Raw genomic sequence first — 6,000 nt, forward strand, 5'->3', positions numbered from 1 at the left:
CACCTCAGTCTTCTCCCTTCCTGGTTCTATCTTCCCCTCTTCTGTTTTTTTTCCCCTCTCTCAGCGCATGTGGAACTTGGCTTGCCAACAGCTCTGAACCACATGAGTGATTAAAGTCTATTGTCTCTCTCTCTCATTCTCCCTCATTCTCTCTCTCTCTCTCTCTCTCACCCCCTGCATTCATCCCAGCCAGAGGGGGGAGGAGCTAACACTCGGTGGCCCAGCCCCCACTGACCAAAGAGAGTTTGACTGTGGAAGAATGTGAAGAAAAGAAAAGACAGACAGGAAAGCTGAGAGAGAAAGGAGGATGTTATGGAAGAGGTTCTAAGAACTACTAACAATAGCAGATGTTTTCCATGATGGAGGGACTCATTTATGTCCTGTTGAATCCCAAACAGCACTCATAAATCTTCAAACATATTTAAAATCTTATTCTCATTGTTTTGAGTCATCACCGTTGCTGGATTTTGATATAATTTGTCCCTAAAGCCATTTGAGATCCTTTAGCTAGTCTTGTAAAATGCGACTCACGTTTTTTGAATTAAACATTCAAACAATTTTAAACATCAAACTTAACTACTTCAGGTGTTTAGATATGTACATGCCGTTATAAAGTTACTGATTCACTGATGCTGTCTGTTAAGGAGAACAGCTTGGTGACATTTGTGACAGCAGGGCAAAGGTCAAACTATAATAAATGTGTAACAGTTATGGAGAGCATGTGTGCATGTGTGTGTGCGTGTGATCGAGTTCAGGGTAGGAATAAGAACCAGTCATGTGTAAAACACTGCCGCTGCTGAGAGGAGGATTATCCGGAACCAGGCAGTGCTGCGACACACACACACACACACACATACACACACACACCGTAGATGTAGATTCAACAGTTAATGTTGTACAAAGTGTGAATAAAGTTGCTTCCTACAGTTAGAAGCTGCACTGTGAAGTCAGACTTGTCATCCTGTTTTCTCAGGTAAATAAACAACCATTAGAAAAACACCAATGTCAGAGGAGCATCCGGTGAAGTTGCTCCATAGCAGAGGGACGTGGATCAACACACACACTCACACACACTCATGGTCACACATGGAAAGTAGTGCCATGTACTTTACTTGAGTATTTCCATTCTATACTACTTTATACTTCTACTCCAATAAATTTGTGAGAGAAATATGTAATAGTCACTAGTTATTTTTATTATTAGGATTTTACACAAAAGCTAATAAAACACAATAGTATTTAAAAGACTCGTTTCCCATATCTCAAATCATCATCAAAGAGACAATTCCCCTTTGTACTTCTCAGACGGTTTTATTTATATAACACTTTCAGGCCTAAATTAAATAAAATATTTCACAAAAACATTAAAGATAAGATAAAGAAAAAAATGTAATACAGATTTGTGTAGCAGAATTTGTTTTTTTCATCTTTCTTACACCATTAATCGTCTCGTGGCCCTTCAGATTTTGGGCTCAGTAGTTTCTGCAACTGGGACCCCAAACTAATCTTAACTAGCTACCTAGATATAAAGTAATGCTCGACCTATACAGGTTTTTCAATGGCCAATGCCGATGCTAATATTTAGAGAGCAAGGTGGCTAATGGCTGATTTATCATCCTGATATCAAAGTAAAGATAAGTCCTGTATAATTCCATTATTCCATGCATATTATATTTTAATATACATGGTTATCTTATCCAGTAACATGCTGTTTTAGATGGAATTTTAATTAATCAGTTAATTAAATAGAAGAGTACATTGCATTATGCTGTAGATTTCAGACCATGACTGCTATTTCAGGTAGACCGGGGTACAGAGGCATCATTCAACTGTATTCATCTATACATTATAGCATAATATATATTTAGCACACGCCAGTAATGGTTTTAGATTAGTTTGGCTCTTATTTCGGATGGGAGAAATATTTTAACATTTAGGAAAGACGATGGTGACTGAGGAAATTTAGGCAAATATTTCCAGCATGATGTATGAGAGTACAATCTGCTTATGTTGTTTATAATCAGTCACAGGGTCCATTTTCCACAAAATTTACTTTTATTACTTAATAAAGGATCTTCCACTGGTGAGTTTGCCAGCGGTGTTCTCTTTCAATCACTGCCAGCTCCGCACCAAAGAGAAAACACTGTTGTGGCATCAAGTTGCCTCAGTCTTCAGCTGTGTCGCAGCTGTGATTCAGACCTTCACTCTGACTCAGCATGACAAAATTCCTTTGGAGCCCTGACACACAAAAATGCAATGAGACTCCACCTAAAATATGCTTATATTTAGCAATGACTCATGACTGGGATAAAAAAAACTGAACATCAAACATTAAAATGCCTCTCTAATCAGACCAGATAAAGCCTCAATGGAGCTCAGCTGAAGTGTCCGGAGAACATGTCATTTGACCATGACTGCTGGGAATGAATGGGGGCATGATAGGCAGGAAGAGTGAGTAAACACGCCGCCTTGTCTTCTCGCTGTGTGGATGGACTTGCAGTGAACCGGTCTCCACTCTCTGCCTTCCTCTCCCCCTCCTTCCTCCATTTCCTCTCTCTGTTGTTGAGTGCCTTTCTCTCAGTCACTTCACTTTAGCCCAGTTTGGTGGTATTCACTGGACTTGTTGCCAAAGCAGCGACAGATATGAGGAATTGAAATTAAAACATGAGAGCATTATGTTTTCAAGATTATTACTTATCATTAAATTATTTGTTTTCTATTAACGTCACTCACACATATATTTCACCCGTCTGTACAACTTGTGTTCATTTTTAAGTAAAATCCTCAGTGTTCCCTTCACTTTTCTTGCTTTTCTCCTGCCTCCGTCTGAGTTTGCTGACACAGTCGCAGTGTGGCCAGCACCAGTTTACACAGCTGGGCAGCCAAAGCTCTCTAAACTCTGACAACACACACACACACACACACACACACACACTCACTCTCTCTGTTATACACACTACACACTCAAGATCCCTTCAGCCGGGGTGAATACAAACAAAACCTCAATCTCTTGCTCTAATTTTCTCCCTCACAGTCCCAAACAGTGGCGCACAAAAAGTCTCTACTGAACAATATAGTAAATACTGTATAACTGAATCTCATGCTGCTACATGAGATAAAAAAACACAGTGGTAGTAGAAGCATTCAGATCCTTTCAGAGTAAAAGCAGCAAGGCCACAACAAAATCAATTGGATTATTTGTACTGATGCACAATGACGGAATAATATTTACTCAAGTACTGTATATAATTACAGTTTGGACATACTGTACATTCTTATCCTATCTTTACACTTCTACTCCAGGACATTTCAGAGAGAAATGTTGTACTTTTTACACCACTAGATAAAAGATACATCCTGCAGATGCGCTGGGACACATCATCAGTCATAGCACCTGGTGTCATCAGGTGTTTTGAGTCTTTCAACATCAGACACCTTCGCCCAGGCAAACCCAGCCAGGGTCAGATCAGAGCCCAGCTTGTGTGCCAGCAGCCTTCACCCCACGGATCTGCCCTCTTGATCTACAGCCACCTAGTGGCTTTCTCTGCAGCTTCAATAGCAGATCTGATGGCCTTCCTCTTTGCCTCCCCGGTGATGCCCAGTGGTGTAAATGCTTTGCAGAGTGAATTCTCTGCACATCCTCGGCAGCCCACCTCCACAGGTAATGACAGGCAACTTTCAAGCACCTGGACAAACTACAACATTAAAATGCTCTTACATGTATTATTAGTGATAAAATCTGAAAAATATAATATTCTACAATAATGCATACTTTTACGTTTTGCTAATGATTTTACTTAAGTAACATTTTGAATTTGAGACTTTTACTTATAATGGTGTATTTGTACAGCTCCAGACAGGTATTACAAATATACAAATTGTATGCTTGGAAGGCATGCTTAATCTGAAAAGTCAGAAGAAAGTAGCTACCATATCTTACAAACACATTAGTAGTGGAGTAAAAAGAACAATATTTGCCTCTGAAACATAGCGATGTAGAAGTAGTTGAGCTTCCATGTCTCCACACTGCTCTCTGCTGGTTACCAAGAACATAACACACACAATGCACTCAAATATTAGTTTCTTCATTTTCTCTTCTTGTTTAATTCTCGGTTTAAACTGAGATTCATTTTCCGTCCATCCATTGTCTGCCAAGTGCAACCAGAGCCTTTTCTGTACTGACAGTACAACACTCCCTGCCTCGTGCACACACACACACTTATTCACTGAGTAGATGTCTGAGGGGGCTCTTGTAGACACTGAACAGTTACTCATTATCAGTGTGAGGAAGAGAACAGAGGGAGACAACAGACACTTTCTCTGGATCACTGAGAAAAGGAAGAACAAAAGAGTGTGTGTTACTAGAATAATGTTTTCATTTTACATTTCCTTTTCTTTTTCTGCTGCCTTTTCAAACATGTGCATCCATGCACACGTGTTGCTACTTGATAATGCATATTTCATGCACAGTTTGATTTGTAGTCAGATTTCTTCCCCATGAGGATGATGAACAGTGTGATGGTTCAATTCTCTGAAAGTTGATTTTCATATAGAATGCAAATGAGTTACCTGGAAGGAAAGAATCAGAAAGAACCATTTAAAATACAACAACATGCTTCAGAAATGGCATCTGTCTATATCTGTGTGTGTGTGTATGTGTAGATTATGTACAACATGCGTAAATGTGCGTATGTGTGACACTGGTCTCTGTCAAAAGGACACGGCCTTACCACAGCAGCGTTAGTCACCAACCTCTTCCCTGCTTAGCTCAGCATCACTGACTCATTTAACCCACTTACGCAATGATATCTCTTTTGTTATATAAAGAATCACAAGTATTGCCAGCGTTGCCAGTAACGCTAAGAAATCACCCCCTGTTCCCTTTGATGACTAAAAATCCTGCATTTGTCATTCACATGTAATATCTTTGCATACCACATTAATGGGATTAGCAGATCAAATATGCCAAATGAACTGTTAAAACGTCACATTTCTGAACTACGAAGAGCTTTCTCACATCAGTGTTCAAGCGTTCCAAAAAATAAGATCTAATCTTACTTCATGTGCATCACACCAACTGTTAGATGCTAATGAATTACAGTGGGTGCGTGCATGTTTTATCTTAGTGGTTCCCAACATGGAAGTTTGTGCCCCCACCAACAAAACTGCAACATAATTGTGTGATATGGAAGTAGAAAGATGTTTTTATCCTACATACACATTCCTCTATTCTTTACTTTTTTTGTGTTTCAGGTCTCTGTCATATGTCAGCAGTGATAAAGAGTCTCAAGTAGACATTGTTTCATTTTAAATGGTTGTCAGTCAAAAATGTTGAGACCCATTATTCTACCAGATCAATCTGTGATGTGAAACCAGCGGGGCAGCAGGGAAATGCCACTTTGTCTTGCTGTTGGTTCTGTCACTGTGTCCGTCTGCCTGGAAAAGCTGAATGTTCTGCTGCAGTGACTGAACGCTGTAAATAAAACACTGCTTTCTGGGTTTACACTGTAATTTTGTGATTTATTATATTGTTTGACATGATAATAGATTTCAACCATATCAACACTGATAAATGCATTGTGTATTTTGATAGGTCTTACCAAAAATGATCACCTCATTCAAGGGGGTTTATGGTGCTATTCCTTATCCAAACAAAGAGTCTAATGTATGTGTTAGATTTTAAAGCTGTCTGATACTAACATTTAGATGGAGTCACACATTTTGAAAATGATATCCAGTGGCAAATGTGTGAATATCACACACTGCTGGCACTTATTATCTCTCTTTGTGCAGGAATTGTATGCATGTGGAAATTATATCAGAAGAATTAAATTAGGAGCTCTCATTCTTCTGTGTGGAGGCCGAGGTCTGCTTCAGGTCAGTTGGGTTTCCTGTGGACCTTTTGGCCTCGGACAAGCGGAGGCCCTTGTTTTCCTCTCCAGTCCTGCTAGTAGGGATAGTGACTGCTTCCCCTTTTGTTTTAAATGTCCAGTGTGTAAC

This window comes from Morone saxatilis, unplaced genomic scaffold, assembly GCF_004916995.1.
Source record: "Morone saxatilis isolate NCDOM2014 unplaced genomic scaffold, NCSU_SB_2.0 Contig12, whole genome shotgun sequence".
NCBI classification, from domain to species: Eukaryota; Metazoa; Chordata; class Actinopteri; family Moronidae; genus Morone; species Morone saxatilis.